At 38.2% G+C, this 19,578-nt stretch overlaps 1 long non-coding RNA gene across 2 annotated transcripts; it reads left to right on the top strand.

Moving 5' to 3' along the window:
- The first annotated feature begins 1,156 nt into the window (after positions 1-1,156).
- LOC104111233 (uncharacterized) lies at positions 1,157-4,718 on the top strand. Of its 2 annotated transcripts, none has more exons than XR_011415253.1 (2): positions 1,157-3,250; positions 4,016-4,718. It is a non-coding gene; the product is annotated as an uncharacterized lncRNA (long non-coding RNA). The 2 variants fall into 2 exon arrangements; XR_689648.3 differs by having other exon boundaries at positions 1,157-1,463.
- The last annotated feature ends 14,860 nt before the right edge of the window (positions 4,719-19,578 follow it).

Below are 19,578 nucleotides of genomic sequence, written 5' to 3' on the forward strand. Positions count from 1 at the left end.
TTTTCACTTAAAATTTTTTTCACTTATTTTGGAATTTTACAATTCTTATGTCCAAACGCTCACTTAATCTTCTATAGACTTTATTCTTGAGTCCCATATATTTTTACTCGTGTGATTTATATTTTCTTTGCCTTTGCTTGGTTTCTTTTAAGTTGTTGTAGAATAGTTGATGGATCTATACTCTAGCCATCTTTTATTTTTTTTTAATTCATCACCCTTTAAATAGTAAAAATGTCTAGAGAGTTTTGCTAAGTCGTATAAAAAAACGTATGTTATTCCATTCTACTTCTACTGGTGAATTTTACATGATATTTAAAAAAATACCGAAAATTAACCGAACCGTACCTATACCGAAGAGAAACCGATATGATTGAGACGATTTAGAAAAGTCTAATTTTAGTTATATATAATAGAATAGCCAAAAATTTTGTATGGTACAAATTTTATAAAATAACCAGCCGAACCGAACCATTGACACCCTTATCTACATCCCAAGATTTCATTTTTTTCTTCATATACATATAATTTATATATATATATATATATATATATATATTTGCTAAATATAATTCTATAATAAGAGTCATTCATTGTAAAAGGTTAAAAGTCAAATTTTTTTCTCCGAACAGACTTTTATATTATATTTAGTATCATTATAACAAATTTTTACCTATAACAATGATAACTATCTTTAGTGGTGGCAAAATAGTTATAAGAAAATAGTTAACCACTCATATTATCCATTAAAAAATGGGTTGGATAATGAACTTTTTAAAAACGGGTCAAATATGGATAAGAACCATATTACCCATTTAGAAAATGGATAACCAATAAGTAACCAATGTATAACCAATGAGTTTAACTTTTACATTTGTAAAAACCTCAAATTGGGGATTCCTCAAGTTTGGAAGATTAGGAGTTCTCCCAAAAGTGATCATATTCAAAAAGTCATAGATAATATGGTTACCTATATTATCCGCCGGTTAAACCGTTTTTATCGTATTAAATATGGATCGGATTGAATAATTTATCCGTTTTTTTATTACCCGTTTTGACCCGAACCATTTTCAACCCAACCCGCCCATTTGTCACTCCTAGCTATCTTTATAGCAATACGATATAGAATCTCTAGGATTATCAATAATAAATCTAGATATTTTGATAAAATATATTAAAATGTTAATACGAATATCCACCGCCCCTTTTCAAGATTTTGTCTTTTTTCGTTCTGAAGAATTCTTCTTTAGAACAAGCAATTTAATAATCTTTTCTTGTAATTCGTCTAAACACTTGTCTCTGGCGGAGGAGGCAGCCATTTCTTCAACAGATTTGTTTCTTCTTTTTGTTCTTCATCTGCAGGAACGTCCATAACAGATTTTGAAGAAATTTTTATTCGATCAGTTGAAACGGTGACGTTTTGAGATTCAGATCTCCCCTGTCCGGCGATCAGAGCTTCCGACCAGGTTCAATCGTTCCTTTTCCTTATTTATTTCTAGTTCTGGTTATTGATTTACTTCGTTAATTCTTCTTCTGCTTTAATTTTTCTACCGCTTATCAATTTTTGGGAATTCTTTATGTTGGTTATATTCTTGCTTAGTTATTTTAACATTATTGCTCCTGAGTTTTGAATCTGAGTAGCATTCTTGCTTTGTTATTCATCGTTTCTATTGGGTATCCCGAATTAAATTGCATTGACTGGATTTCCCCCATTCTTGTTGTGTTCCTCTATTTAGGTAATTCCATCCTACTTGCTTTATTTTGAATCTTTATTGCACATTTTGTTTGTAACCTCTAGTTGTAGATTATAGCCCATTTAGCTCTTGTATTGTATTTTTTCATATATTTTTCTATCATTTAGTTGTAGATTATAGGTCCTTTAGTTCCTTTGTTCTATTTCTTCACCTGTTTGTCTGACCTTTAGTGGTAAATTATAGTTTCCATTAATTCCTTTATTTTATTTCTTCACCTGTTTTGCAACCATAGTGGTAGATTATATTTCGAAATTCATTTTATTTTTATCGCTTGTTTTCGAGATAATGCTTGCGTAGTGACTCCTAGATTATAGTGGCTTTGGTGAACGATGACAGGGTAAGGTCTTGTCCTCGGGGGTGTCAGTGCGGGGAGGGTGCGCGGGGAGGGGGGTAAGAGGGCTAAGGGAGCTACTAGGCTGAGACTGGGGTCTTGGAACATAGGAGCTTTGACTGGAAAATCTGTAGAGTTAGCGAAGATTCTCGAGAAAAGAAAGATTAATATAGCTTGTGTATATGAGACTAGGTGGGCAGGAGATAAGGCACGGGATGTAGGCAGTTTCAAACTTTGGTATTCTGGGAGGGTGGGGGGTAGGAACGGGGTAGGTATCTTGGTTGATAAGGACCTCCGGGAACTAGTGGTGGAGGTTAGGAGGGTGAATGACAGGTTGATGACTATTAAGCTAGTTGTTGGAGGTTTTACTTTGAACATAATCAATGCGTACGCACCCCAAGCAGGCTTGGATGAGGAAGTCAAGAAGCGTTTTTAGGAGGATTTGGATGAGATGGTGCGTGGTATCCCGCATACCGAGAAGCTTTTCATATGAGGAGATTTCAACGGACACATTAGAGCGATGTCTGGGGGGTATGATGATGTGCATGGTGGCTTTGGTTTTGGAGATAGAAACGGAGGAGGAACGTCTCTTCTGGACTTTGCTAGAGCATTTGATTTGGTGATAGCAAACTCGAGTTTCCCGAAGAAGAGGGAGCACTTGGTCACCTTCCGGAGTTTGGTGGCCGAGACTCAGATTAATTATTTACTCTGCAGGAAGTCCGATAGAGGTCTTTGCACGGATTGCAAGGTCATCCCGAGTGAAAACCTCTCGGCCCTTCATAGGCTCCTGGTCATGGACCTTGAGATCACGAGGAAGAGGGCGATGCATAGCCAACATAGGATCAAGTGGGGAGCCTTGACAGAAGTTAAAGCGCAGGAGTTGGGGTCAAGCTGGTGACTATGAAGGCTTGGAGGAGTAGTGGGGACGCAAGCGCTATGTGGACCACGACTGCGCAGTGCATTAGGGAAGCCGCAGGTGAGGTATTAGGGGTCTCAAAGGGTTACTCTGGTGGTCACAAGGGAGATTGGTGGTGGAATAGAGAAGTGCAAGGTAAAGTGAAAACCAAGAAAGCAGCGTATCTGAAGCTAGTGGAAAGTGTAGACGAGGAGGAGAAGATGGCGAATAGGGAGCATTATAAGTTGGCCCCACGATGTGAGTTAAGACTGGGTATGTTGTTGTTGTTGTTGATGATGATGTTATTGTTGTTGTATATTAAAATGTTAATACACCACATATAATAAAGAATATTATGTTACTTGCATAATTAAAAATTTCACCCAATTTTATTAAACGATATGTTTGTATATTTTTATTTAATTGTATAAAAGTTTCTATCATGCCTAATATTTAATATTTAAATATTTTCACTTATCATGACAATTCATATACCCAAGTATCACAACTCCTCTCATGCATAACTCTATGCACTGACTTCTTACTATAAAGAATCTTGACAAAGACACTAACAAAAAAATATTTGTTGTGGGAAAAACTTTTTCCTTTTATTATGTAAAATATTTGGGTTAATAGAAACAATAATAATCATAACAATACTAACTATGCTTTATGTCCCAACTCTTCCAATAGGCATTGGAGTACAAAGTTATAACTGACCGAGAGTCAAATAATAATATAAAAAATTAATTAATATTTTTTGGCTAAAACTATCGAGGGGTTGGTAACATGCAAAGAAAGAGATTGTTGGTATGTTATAGGTTTGAGCAACAGAAAAAATAGAAATTCTTCAACAGTAATGCTGTCTGCACATTCTGCTAACATAATAGTTAACACTTCCTAACATGGCAATTACATCTGTCAAAATGAATCCAGAATACAACTAGAGATAAAATAAAAATTTAGACATAAAATCTAGAACAATTGGAGACATCCAAAATACAACTGTTGCAGCTAACAGTGCTTTAATTTCTGCAGCTTCAAAGTTCAAACAACTTGCAAAGATGAGAAGAGGAATAAGTTGAGGAGCAGCAGATTCAACTGATGCAGCAACAGATTCAGTCAGGAGCAACAATATTCTTGATAACAATAAGCAGATTTAGTCAGCAACAACAATAAGTATATTCAAGCTTATATTCTTGACCAATAGAAGGACAACAATAGACAACAAAAGCCTACAATTAGAGCAACAGAAAAAAGACTTTATTAACTCATCAAGAAGGGACAGAACAAAGCCACAAAAACTTGAGAAAATGCAAAATATGGAAATGCATTATAGAAATGATGCGTGGGACAAATTGTGTTCCTACATGCCCAAGGATTACTACTTGTAGACAAAATGTAATTTACAAGGTCATACTGTTCCAGAAAGTTTGCTCGAATATCCAACTTGTACACAAAATGTAATTCGAGCATAACCAACTAGGGGTGTTCAAAACCGAACCGAAATCGAAAATCGAACCGAAATCGAAGCTTAATGGCTTATTGGTATCGGGTTAACGGTTTAACGGACTGGGAACAGATTGAAATTTTTTTATTAACGGCTTATCGATTTAGGGACGGATTATTCAATTTTCTTAACGGATAATCCGTTAACCCGTTAAGAATATATATACATATATATATAATTTATTTTTATCCATATATATATTAAATATCAAAAACTCTTCCACTTCTTCCAGCTATTAGCTTAGCTTATTCTCCCACCCTACTATAAGATTGTTTAAGCTGCTGTCTATGGTTCACCTCTGCTTTTGTTTTTTAAAACTAATGCCTGTTGTCTATGTTTAATAGAAGAACAACAGTGTTGTTGCCATAACTTTTATCCCACAATATTGACGATAGTACTGTCTTGAATTATGTTCTGGGAAATAGCGCATCTGTGTTTCCTGTAAATTGTTTACTGCTTATAATCCATCCCTATTTCTATACATAACTGCTTTTTGCTCGGTGTTGTTTGTATGGTTAATGATATAGCGTGAAATGCCTGGTTGAGAGTTTAAGTTAGAAATTTGAAGTTGTTGTTTGAACTTTGAAGCTACATAAATTCAAGCTATGTTAGGCGTTAGCTGCAGGCCAAACATTTCTGTGTAGTCTGCTCACTTATGGGTTAATCATTTTGAAATATGTATCCTGGACTCACTTTGAATATAGACTGGAATTTCCTATTTTGAATTTGTATGCTAGGCGTTAACAGACATATGTATGTCTGGACTCATGTAATGTAGTCTGTTTTGGGATTTAATGCTAGGCGTTAACATACATGTATGTCTGGACTCATATGTAGTCTACTTTGGGATGTAATCTAGCCTACAATGTGTTCTACTTTTTTCACTCTACAACACATGACACACTACATCATTCTTATATAGGCGTTAGCAGACATGTTTGTCTGGACTCAATGTGTAATTTCCTATTATGAATTTGTATGCTAGGCGGTCAACAAACAATTAATGCACGCAATATAGATTTAATTAGGCCGATAAACCGCCCGATAAGAGCTAAACCGATACCAATCCGCCCGATATCTTATCGGGTGGCTAGCGGATTAATATATTTAAAAGTCGATAACCGTTAAGCCAAACCGTTAAGAGTAATTAACCGTCCAATCCGCCCGATAAGCAGCCCTATAACCAACTAGACAAAATATAATTTACTAGTCCATACTATTCCAGAAAAGGGGCAATCACAGTATAAAGCCAGACTACCTCATAAACTAGTTCGGCTAGAACTTGGAACTAAGCACTAACACACACGAGTCATGCGATAAATATATTAACAGATTTATTAACACTATATTACAATTGGAATTCTTACTAGATATATTAACACTACACGTTAATTACGTAAGGGTCTTTTCCAACGCTAGCTAAATCTGAAGAAGAAAATTATAATAATGAGTCGTGCGATAAATATAAGCATATCCACAACACTAATATATAACAAATATAGTAACAATATTATTACCTTGTTCAAGCTGCTCAATTTTATCAAGATCTTCCTAACACTAATAGGTTGTTTTAATTTTTCATTTCAAAGCCAATCTTGAAAACACACTGGAGCTTGCACCAATTTAGAAGTTAATGAACTCCTAAATAAATCAAGAAGACGTCCTCCCGTACTAAACGCACATTCAGATGCCACACTTGAAACCGGAATAACTAATACATCACGAGCTATCTCCGTAAGAACAGGAAATCTAGCTGAGTTCAATTACATCAAATTCTTTAGTGTCATCCTTAGTTTCTTCACCAAAATATTTATCTAACTCTGTTCTATTATCCACACCTCCACTCACAGTTTTATATTTTTTTATATCTTGCATGAGTGATTCTAAAAGTCCTGTATTTTGGGTGCTTACTTGACTGCCAAAAAGCCTGGAAGTAGAAGTTTCCAATGAAGAACAATCTGAAGATGAAGCAAACACGACACCTTTTGAGCTGGACTTTACATACTCACTAAATAATGAAGTCATGTACTTCTTCACTTTTGCTTGTATAGTTGCCCCCAGATCTTTACCAAACATCGTTACAAGTGCATAGCCAATTGATTCGAGCTTGTAACGTGGATCCAAAATACTATCACGACCCAAAATCCAACTAGTCATGATGACACTTAACCCAACCCGCTAGGTAAGCCAATTAATAACTATCCAATTCCAATAAAATTCAATAAGACAATTAAGTGAAAGAATATATTTGAATCTTATACATTCCCCAAGGATTACTAGTACAAATCATGAGTTTCTATGATTAGAATTTACAAAGGTGGTATGAAACAAATACATCATCTGTTCGAAATGTACATAAACAGATTTTCATAAATCTAAGGCTACCATGAACAACAGGCAGCTACAACCGGAACACAAGTACGTCTTCAAATCTAGCTCCCGTCGATCACATCAACATCAACATCCAACATCTGCACGCAAGGTGCAGAAGTGTAGTATGAGTACAACCGACCCCATGTACTCAATTAGTAACAAACCTAAACTTAGATTGAAAGTAGTGACGAGCTGGGACAAGGGTCAGAGTCCAACTCTAATAACCAGCAACAGTTCATAACAATATAGTAAAGATGGTGCAAGAAATAACTCAATAAATAAATGCTCAGCTCGTATAAAATTTCGAAAAATAAATGCTTCTTTTCAAGTATATAGTAAAATTCAAATCTTTTGCCGAAATCACCAAAATATGACTAGGTTTGTAAAAATGTGATTATTCCCAAAACTTTTCAACAATACTTAAGATGTTTCATTTTTCAGATAGCATGAGAAAAGTACATCTCTATACCTACATGTCACTATGCATGTGAAATCATGAATGACGCAATATCGTACAACATGATGAAAAATGCATCTCTATGCCTGTATGTCAAGTGTGCATGTCAAATGCAATGTATCTCAGAGATGAACTCATGTACTTACACTCTTAGAGTACTCAATCTCACAGTCTCACACTTTTCACTCATCATGCCAATCACTCAGTACTGTATATGGTCAATTCATCCCAGGGAAGATCCATCCCAAATATATATAGTAACTGACAGGTCAGTCGCTCAGTACTGTATAAGGCCAATCTAGCCCAAGAAAGATCCATCCCCAAATATAAATGCTTCAGGCAAAATCCATGCCCGGGGAAGATCCATCCCTCAATATAATCAACTGCGCTCACTAGGGGGTGTGTGCAGACTCCTGAGGGGCTCCTTCAGCCCAAGCGCCATAATAAACCAGATCCAGGCATAAATCAATATAACATGCTGCGGCGTGCAGCCCGATCCCATAATATCACTCACAATCAGGCCCTCGGCCTCACTCAGTCATCAATCTTTCCAGCCTCTCGGGCTCACAATGCCATGAAACTAGCCCAAAAATGATATGATGTGTTAATATATAGCAACAAAGACTGAGATATGATATGAAATGAATGAACATGACTGAGTATGAAATTGCAATGTAAACAAATAACTCAACAACAGTAATGACCTCAGTGGATCCCAACAGAATAAGCATGTAGCCTAGACATGGTTTCTAACATGGGTCACAACTCAATAGTTCTAGTACGTAGAGATTTCATAGTTACAGATAAGATCAGGTAGCTACACAGTACCACAGAAATAACGGAGTTACGATTCATACGGTGCACGCCCACACGCCCGTCACTTCAACAACAAACAAATAACACGAAATTCGGGGTTTCATACCCTCAGCACCAAGTTTAGAAGTGTTACTTACCTCGAACAAGCCAATTCCAATACCGAGCAAGCCAAGCGATGCTCCAAAAATTCCATATCGCACGTACCAACCTCTGAATGGCTCGAAACTAGCCAACATCAACTCAAATACATCAAATAATGCCAGAGAAAACAAACTCAATCGATAAAGATCAGATTTTTAATCAAAAGCCCAAAATCAACCCAAAAGCCCAACTCGGGCCCGTGCCTCGGAAATCGACAAAACTTATAAAATTCGATAACCCATTCAATTACGAGTCCAACCATACTAGTTTCACTCAAATCCGACTCCGAATCGATGTTCAAAACTTAAAAACTTACTCTATAAAACTTTAGGCTAAAACCACCAATTTCTCTTTAAAATTCATCAACACTTTGCCAAAAATGAAGATGGATTCACGAAATAAAACCAAAACCAAGTGTAGAACACTTACCCCAATCCCTGTGATAAAAATTGCTTCAAAAATCGCCTCAATCCGAGTCCCACATCTCAAAATATGATAAAAGAACCAACACCTCGAAATATATAGAGTTTGCCTAGCAATTTCGCATATGCGGTCACATTGTCGCATCTGCGACCTCCGCTTCTGCGAAGCCCTCTGAAGACCATACTTCCGCACCTGCGGAGCATTCCCCGCTTCTGTGCACACGCAGGTGCGACAAACAACTCACGCTTCTGCGCCACACGCCGCTTCTGCGGCTCAAAATTATGCTTCTGAGGACGCGCATATGCGCCCATCATTCCGCCTCTACGATCTTCCTCACCCAGCTCTCACCTTGCTTTTGCGACTCCTCTGTCGCTTCTGCGACCATCGCACCTGCGCAAACCAGCCGTAGGTGTGATCATACCAGATCCGGCCACCAGCTGCCTTAGCCAAAAATTGATCCAAACGATCCGAACTTCGTTTGAAACTCTTCCGAGGCACTAGGGGCCCTGCCCGAATATACCAACAAGTCTCATAATAAAATACGGACCTAGTCGAGGCCTCAAATCACACATAACAATATCGAACCGATGAATCGCACCTCAAATCGAACTTAAATGAACTTGAACTTTCAACTTCCAAAACTAGCGCCGAAACACATCAAATCAACCCGGAATGTACTCAAATTTTGCACACAAGTCCCAAATGACATAATGAAGCTATTCAAATTCCCGAAACCACAATCCTAATCCGATATCCACAAAGTCAACGTCCGATAAAACTTATGAATTTTTCAAGCTTTTAAATTTTCAACTTTCGCCAATTAGTGTCGAATCCTTCTACGGACATCCCAATGTAAATACGGGCATAAGCCCAAGTCCAAAATAACCATCGAGACCTAACGGAACTATTAAAATTCCGTTTTGGGGTCAAATTCACTAAGTCAAACTTGGTCAACTCTTCCAACTTAAAGCTTAAATCATGAAATTCATTCTTCCAAATCGGTTCCGAATAATCCGAAAATCAAAATCGACGATTCTCATGAGTCATAGTACATCATATGGAGCTACTCAGGCCCTCAAACTACCGAGCAAAGTACAACTGCTCAAAACGACCGATCGGGTCGTTACACCTTCCCCCACTTAAACATACGTTTGTCCTCGAACGTGCCCTGAGTTGTTCTTAAGCCATCAAACTGCCGTGTAACCTTACCATGCACATACCCGGGGGTGATCCCACATCACCCTATTCCATATAGGTCCCATAACACAACATACTAAAGATCATTACTTCAACCTTAGCCCGTAAATCACAAAATCTAATTTCCAACTTCCGAAATTTCCTATAAGACCCGAATCTTGCATCTACACACTGTATAAGTCTGAACAACTTGTATCAAGCCATAACCATAACCCAAGATTTAATCACATGATACACCGCATAACTCGCATATTTGTACCAATAACTTCTGACCACAATAACTCCCCAAACAAGCCCGGTACCGATAATAAGCCTCATATCAAATAAAATCTCGTTCAAAAACTTAGTACACTGCCGATGATGAAAGAAACACGCAGAAACTTGTAACCACTTATCAGATCAACAAGTCATGGAACTCTCCCTCCTTCAACAAGAACTATAGCCAATTTCTAAGCCGACTTCCGATATTATCCTCTCTACATGCTGTAATCAAATCCGATAGCACCCATCCTAGATTCGACCACCTCATATTGACAAATACCAGCTACCCTACAGACATGCCACACCAATACTACCCAGAGCCACAAACCGTGCAATTCGTGCCCCAATACGCAATAATTCAAATGTACTCAATCATGAAAAATGACTCAAACGAGAGAACCATCCTGCAAGTTCAACAAGTACCACCACAACCGAAATACTACGAACTTATCATACATAGTAGAACCAAGACAAACGAATCTAACACAAAGAATCATATCTTAACATAACCTCGTTGCAATGCGTGACCCCATCTAAACACTGGTCTATATGAAATACCTCAGACACCATGCTAAAAATCAATAACCATGCGAAATTCGACATCAAGTACCCAAGGTGCATGACCATAATCACGGAGAGACAAATAACACAATACCACAATCTGGAAAGAACATAACTAATGCGCAATCAATCATTCAACACCCTAATACCCATCTCGCTCAAACTCCGCCATAAAGCCCAAATCGAACCGCACCATGTGTGCATATAACTAACGAATCACAACCCCTCGTAGCATAGAGGAGTAGCATATAGATCCTATCAGAACACGAATAAGCTCAACTCTAATTGAATGGCACACCCCCAACAATAGCAGTATGGAGTCAACCAATCCGGCCTGCTATAGAATGCACATCCTCATTGGGCCTAACACTGAACCCCAAATCAATTCTGGTCACCCACAAATAGATACACAACCCTCTGAAAGTCCACAACGACTGAACCATAACACATGCTATCACCTGGCTAGCTTTGGCCACAACTTCACAGTCCACAACCATGAAATAATCGGCTTCTGAGAACTCCCAGTCTCCAAATTCATAGAACACACGAATCACCATATCTAATCCCAACTCCACCCTCCCGATTGTCTAACACATATCTCATACATGATCATCCCACGAGGAATACTTCTAAAATTCTTCCATGGCTTTGAATGATCCTTTCACTCTTCGAAGGTGAGCGCCCTTTCCCTTCTAGTAGCCCTTCATCGTTATTGAAACATAGGTCCTCGACAGGCAGGAACAAAAAGACCACATAACAAAATCTGAATATCAGCAGCCGATCAACCAGGCGAGTACCGCAATACCAATGAAGCATCCGTACGTCAACACTCAGTGCACCTTCTGAAATATACGCTCTCCTCAGGCAATACTAAGTGGTAATATCTAGTCATCTGAAACCGCCAATGTTGTCTAAGAATTCATGCCCTTGCTTTCAAAACTAAACCGTGACCTTGCACATGCAAACCTCAATCCCACACAACACACCACCGTTATCATGCCATCATATGAAAAATACGAGAATCTCATAATCAACCCTGAGTCCAGCAGGAATACATACTCAATTAGCCAGGAACCTCTATTTGATCTAATCGAGGAGAAAATCACAACACGCAACACGCTCTTCACGCCAGCAGAAAATATAGACCTCGAACCGTGGTAGAAACTATTGGGAACACTTTGAAATCCATTTGTACATAACCTAGCTATCAGAACCGAATCCCTCTAACTCAACAAAGTCACGCAGGTCGCCAAAACCCAAGATCATTGCCACGAAACACCTGTAGAGGCTCACCACATCATAAGTACCCGAAGAACCGATCATATCTATTACCTTGATGATCCAACCTACCACTAAACTGTACTATTTCTCCGAGTTCCTTCTGAATTACCCTCAAAGTGACACTTCTTATTGCCAGAACACCACGATCCTTAACCAAAACTCACCCCACGAGATCCTAGAATAAAATCACACCGCCCCAAGGCCCATAAGCCTCTGCATTCTCCTTTAAGCACCCCCAAAAGTACCACAACTGAGACACCCACTCTGAAAAGACCTTCTGTGAGTATAAAATCGTTTCCTTCACCTTCCTGATGCTGAAATGTATAATCCATAATGATATAGAAATACCGCGAGTCCCGACACCATTCAACTTAAATCTCAGATTCTAGCCATATACAAATCTGCGAAATTCTCAATCGCTACATATTAATCTGGAATCCATTAGAACCTTCTCGAGAGTCATTCATTCTGCTCAAATCTCAATTATACCGCCCAAATGGGCCAAACGACATGTGCCCTATTAGCACAACAACACCCAAGGAAGTAGCATTACCTTAACACAACCGATTAAATTCATACTCCATGCACACTACATCCTTCGCACATAACAACTCAATCATTCCACGATTTTCATATACCCATAAAGTGCAATACATCACGCATCTCGAAATTTCTTACTGATTCAAAAGTATGCCTCAAACCGAAACCAGTACAACACATAACCAAGCAATCCAATCGTCGATAGCAAACTCCCCCATTTGGCTCAAAGCCATAGAACAAAACACTCGATAACCCATAATACCCATACTCTATTACAGTATAAAGGGAAATTATCCTAAATGCCCTGTAGCCTCTCGAAGATAGGTATGGACGTCATCATACCGATCCGCAAGACTCTACTAGACACTTGCTCATGACTTATAGAACCTATGAACTTAGAGCTCTGATACCACCTTGTCATGACCCAAAATCCAACTAGTCGTGATGATACCTAACCCAACCCGCTAGGTAAGACAATTAACAACTATCCAATTCCAATAAAATTTAATAAGATAATTAAGTGAAAGAAAATATCTGAATCTTATACATTCCCCAAGGACTAGTAGTACAAATCATAAGCTTCTAAGATTAGAATTTACAAAGCTGGTATGAAACAAATACATCATATGTTCGAAATGTACATAAATAAATTTTCATAAATCTAAGGCTACCATGAATAAGAGGCAACTACAACCGGAACACAGGTATGTCTTCAAATCCAGCTCTCGTCGATCACAACAACATCATCATCCAACATCTGCATGCAAGGTGCAGAAGTGTAGTATGATTACAACCGACCCCATGTACTCAATAAGTAACAAATTTAACCTTAGGTTGAAAGTAGTGACGAGTTGGGACAAAGGTCAGAGTCCAACTCCAATAACCAGCAATAGTTCATACCAATATAGTAAGGATGGTGCAGGAAATAACTCAATAAATAAATGCTCATATCGTATAAAATTCCATAAAATAAATGCTTCTTTTCAAGTATACAGTAAAACTCAAATCTTTTGCCGAAATCACCAAAATATGAGTAGGTTTGTAAAACTGTGATTTTTCACAAAAACTTTTCAACAATTCGTAAGATGTTTCATTTTTCAGATAGCATGAGGAAAGTACATCTCTATGCCTACATGCCACTATGCAGGTAAAATTATGATGCAATATCGTACAACATGATGAAAAATGCATCTCTATGCCTGTATGTCAAGTGTGCATGTCAAATGCAATGTATCTCAGAGATGAACTCATGTACTTACACTCTTAGAGTACTCAATCTCACAGTCTCAGACTTTCCACTCATCATGCCAATCACTCAGTACTGTATATGGTCAATCCAGCCCAGGGAAGATCCATCCCAAATATATATAGTAACTGACAGGTCAGTCGCTCAGTACTGTATAAGGCCAATCTAGCCTAGGAAAGATCCATCCCCAAATATAAATGCTTCAGGCAAGATCCATACCCAGGGAAGATCCATCCCTCAATATAATCAACTGCGCTCACTGGGGTGTGTGTGCAGACTCCGGAGGGGCTCCTTCTGCCCAAGCGCCATAATAAGCCAGATCCAGGCATAAATCAATATAACATGCTGCGGCGTGCAGCCCGATCCCATAATATCACTCACAATCAGGCCCTCGACCTCACTCAGTTATCTATCTCTCCGGTCTCTCGGACTCACAATGATATGATACTAAGCCAAAAATGATGATATAATGTGTCAATATATACATATAGCAACAGAGACTGAGATATGATATGAAATGATTGAACATGACTGGGTATGAAATTGCAATGTAAGCAAATAACTCAACAACAGTAATGACCTCAGTGGGTCCCAACAGAATAAACATGTAGCGTAGACATGGTTTCTAACATAGGTCACAGCTCAATAGCTCTAGTACGTAGAGATTTCATAGTTACAGATAGGATTAGGTAACTACACAGTACCACATAAATAATGGAGTTGCGATTCACACGGTGCTCGCCCACACGCCCGTCACCTAGCATGTGCGTCACCTCAACAACAAACACATAACACGAAATTCGGGGTTTCATACTCTCAGCACCAAGTTTAGAAGGGTTACTTACCTCGAACAAGCCAATTCCAATACCGAGCAAGCCAAGCGATGCTCCAAAAATGCCATCTCGTGCGTACCGACCTCTGAACGGCTCGAAACTAGCCAACAACAACTCAAATACATCAAATAATGCCAAAAAAACAAACTCAATCGATAAAGATAAGATCTTTAATCAAAAGTCCAAAATCAACCCAAAAGCCCAACCCGGGCCCGCGCCTCGAAACTCGACGAACCATATACAATCCGACAACCCATTCAATTACGAGTCTAACCATACTAGTTTCACTCAAATCCGACTCTGAATCAATGTTCAAAACTCAAAAACTCACTTTATAAAACTTTAGGCTAAAACCACAAATTTCTCTTTAAAATTCATCAACAATTGCCAAAATTGAAGATGGATTCAAAAAATAAAACCAAAACCAAATGTAGAACACTTACCCTAATCCTTGTGATGAAAATTACTTCAAAAATCGCCTCAATCCGAGTCCTACATCTCAAAATATGATAAAAGAACCAAAACCTCGAAATATATAGACTCTGCCCAACAATTTCGCATATGCGGTCACATTGTCGCATCTGCGACCTCTACTTCTGCGGACAATTCTCGCTTTTGCGAAGCCCTGTGAAGACCAGACTTCCGCACCTGCGGAGCATTCCCCAGTTCGGTGCACACGCAGTTGCGACAAACAACTCACGCTTCTGCGCCACACCGCTTCTGCGGCTCAAAATTACTCTTCTGCGGACACGCAGATGCGCCCATCATTCCACCTCTGCGATCTTCCTCACCCAGCTCTCACCTTGCTTCTGCGACTCCTCTGTCACTTCTGCGACCATCGCACATGCGCAAATCAGCCGCAGGTGCGATCATACCGGATCCGACCACTAGCTGCCTTAGCCAAAAATTGATCCAAACGATCTGAACTTCGTCCGAAACTCTTCCGAGCCACTTGGGGCGCCTCCCGAATATACCAACAAGTCTCAAAACAAAATACGGACCTAGTTGATGCCTCAAATCACACATTACAACATCAAAACGACGAATCACACCTCAAATCGAACTTAAATGAACTTGAACTTTCAACTTCAAAAACTAGCACCGAAACACATCAAATCAACCCGGAATGAACTCAAATCTTGCACACAAATCCCAAATAACATAACGAAGCTATTCAAATTCCCTGACCCACAATCCGAATCCGATATCCACAAAGTCAACTTCCGGTCAAACGTATGAACTTTTCAAGCCTTCAAATTTTTAACTTTCGCCAATTAGTGTCGAATCCTTCTATGGACATCTCAATGAAAATTCGGGCATACGCCCGAGTCCAAAATCACCATCCAGGCCTAACGGAACCATCAAAACTCTGTTTCGCGGTCAAATTCACAAAGTCAAACTTGGTCAACTCTTAACTTAAAGCTTAAATCATGAAATTCATTCTTCCAAATCGATTCAGAATAACCTGAAAGCCAAAACCGACGATTCTCATGAGTCATAGTACATCATAAGGAGCTTTTCATGCCCTCAAACTGCCGAGCGAAGTGCAACTACTCAAAACGACCGGTCGGTTCGTTATAAATACATGAGATGAAAATTATCTTGTTCATTTTTCCTGGATCACTCGAATACTTATCACACTTTTCTTTAATCTTCTTTGCCATTTCCCTTAAAACTATATCTTTATTTTCTATCAATTGCTTCAAATAAACAGCAACCGCACAAATTTCAAGAAAATGATTTTTAATGTAACATAACGTGATCCAGATATTTTCAAAGTAAGAAGATAGAAGATTTCAAGAAACTTTGTAATTATTTTTACATTCTCCCAATCACTACTCAAAAGTTCACTTGTAAGAATTCCAACTTCAATATAAGAATGCTCAAGATAATGCCCCAGGCCAATTTCACAAGAAGCATAATGTAAAAATGCACTTTCAAATTCAACAACCCTACGCAACATCAAGTAGGTAGAATTTTACCTTGTTGGAACATCCAAACATAAAGTTTCTTTTTTTATAATTGAGTTGTTCATCATCAAAACATTCTTGAAACCTCTTCAACCTCGCAGGAGACTGCCTAACATATCTCACTGCATGCCTAACACGTTTAATAGACACTGAAGATTTTTTTTAAACCATCCCAGACCACAAGATTCATGATGTGAGCCATATATCTCACTTGAAGGTGATTATCGTCCATCAAATTAGTTCTCATTTTTGTTAATTGCTTAGACAATTCTTTTACTGTCACATCATTTGAGCTTGCATTATCAACGATGACATTGAAGATCTTATTTATCCCCCCCTCACGTAAGCACCTACCAATATCATTTGCCATATATTCGCCTTTATGGATAACAATAGGACAAAAATTAATTATTCTCTTATGCATATTCCATTCACTATCAATCCAATGGGAAGTGATACACATGTAATTGATTCTTTGTATTGAAGTCCAGGTATCAGTGATAATACATACTCTTTGTTTTGTTTCTATAAACGACCTATTCAACGTTTGCTTTTCTTCATTAAAAAGATCAAAACAATCCCTAGTTACAGTATTACGGGAAGGGATCCGAAAATAAGGTTGCGCCACTTTCATAAAGTCTCTAAAACCTTCTTTATCAACAAAGTTGAAAGGAAGCGCATCAACTATTACCATACGACATAACACCTTCCTACACTTTTCTTGATCAAATTTCCAAGTAACAATAGTACGTCACCATGACTACCCCCAAAACAGATTGAAAGCCTAAATTTGATTGTTTTTATCAACAATACCAGCACGTTTAGGACACTTAAATATATGAGAAAGAAGTGTCGATGTACCGTTTTTTGTCTTAAAACAATACTCACGAAAGCAACCGTCACATTTTGCTTTTGTACTCCCTTCGGAAGTAATAATTTATGTAAAATGATCCCACGCAACAAACCTTTTTTTCCTTTTTTGGTTATATTTGACTCCGTTGTTTTGGCTTGACTTATTGCATTTAAATTAGAATCCCCATTTTCAGCCATCGCCTTATCACTTTGTATATTTTCAGCCATGCTATGAGTCACTGCAACAAGAAAAGAAAAGGAATGAATATGAATGATAAAAAGCTACACTCTTTTCAATGAAGAAGAAGTATTTTTCATTTAGAACTGAATCGAAATTGAATTAGAAAGTAAATTTATTTTCAGACAAAGTATGACGAGAAAATGACATTCTTCTGCCACAAAATCCCTCTTTTAATCCCAGAATAATTTTGACATTTAGAAACCATATAGGTAGTTGGATACTAGATTTTTCCAAATACTTTACTTCTACTTCTATTACTACAACGAAACTTTATTACATGAATTGCAACTGACCAAGGATTTGAACATCACATTTGCACATTGAATCTGACTACATATCTTATACTAATATTTGGTCTTTATATATAAAGCATATCCACTTTACCTTTCGCTGCACTAGCTATGGCCGTAACTGACGGCTGGGTTATGAGATTAGAGGAAACGAGGAACAAATTACTAGATTAGAGAAGAGAATGGGAGGCGAGGCGTTGTGGTGTTGTGGTGTTGTGGTTGTGTTGACTGTTCCCTCAACCTTTAGAGAGTAGAGGGTCTGAGAATGAGGGGTGACGCGAGAGGGAGAGGCGAGAGGGCTGAGTTCTGAGATATGAGGGAAATTAGAAATTAGGAATTTAGATTTTAGGGTTTCTAATAGTGGATAAGTGGAAGGGCTATTTAATATACGTATGGATACAAATATATAAATATAAAAATTCTTAACGGGTTAATGGTTTATCCGATAAGAAAATTGAATAATCAACCCTCAAATCGATAAGCCGTTAATAATAAAATTTCAATATGTTCCCCACCAGTTAATCCGACACCAATAAGCCATTAAGCCAATCTTGCGATTCGATTTTCGGTTTCAGTTCGGTTTTTGGTTTCTGTTCGGTTTGGAACACTCCTATTTCCTGTTTTGTTTTCAGTTGGTTACTTCCTTCTACTTTCTTGGGCCTGCCATGCATTACTCTTATTTCTGGCGGTATAATTGAAGGGTTTTGTGATTGTGGCCATGATAAGTGTGAATTTTGACTACTTATTAGTACATTTTTACTTTTGTTTAAGTCTGAAAGTATCGATTTATGTTCCCAAAACTAATAAAAGTGTGCAAATTGTCGGAATGTTGGAAATTTGGGCTCTTATGAATAAATCCAACTCAAAAAGGAATGATCCGACTCAAAAGGCAAGAAGGGGCACAACACACAAGAAGTGCGGTCCGCAGAAGCAAGTGCGGACCGCAGAATTCCCTCTGCGGCTGCAGAACTGATGAAGAAGCCAGCAGTACTTGAAGTAGAAGTGCGGACCGCACACAATTTGTGTGACCGCAGAACATAGTCCGCACTGACAAGAATTCAAAAAGTTCACAGAGTGTGCAACTAATCAAGACTTAAAGCCTTGCCTAATGTGCGGACCGCACATAAATTGTGCGGTCGCAGAAGCTAAATCACAGCCGCAGACCAAATTGTGCGACTGCAGAATCCATTTCTTTGCAGATTCAAGCAATAAGCGGACCACACATGGAATTGTGAGGCCGCAAAAACCTCTCGAGGAGCATTTTTGCCAGCGAATTTTGAGCCACTATAAATAGACGAGAATCACATTTTTAGGTCAAGTTGAAGTTCTAGCAACAATAGCTATTGTAGTTTTCCATTTTAGGAAATTTGTGATCATTTTGGGATTAAAACATCATAGTTTATCATTTTAATTTTATATTATGGGTTTAATTAATGTTTCTTCTTTGTTTTCTTCATTTTATACTATGAGTAGCTAGACTTTTACTAGGGTTGTGACCCAACCCTAGTGTGTAAACCTTATGGGTATTTCATTTAATACTTGTTTATGGTTGGGTGTTTGTTATTTAGAGTTTTTTATTCTTTAATTATAGAATTAATGGTTGCAAACA

Source organism: Nicotiana tomentosiformis, chromosome 4 (assembly GCF_000390325.3).
Source record: "Nicotiana tomentosiformis chromosome 4, ASM39032v3, whole genome shotgun sequence".
Lineage (NCBI taxonomy): Eukaryota > Viridiplantae > Streptophyta > Magnoliopsida > Solanales > Solanaceae > Nicotiana > Nicotiana tomentosiformis.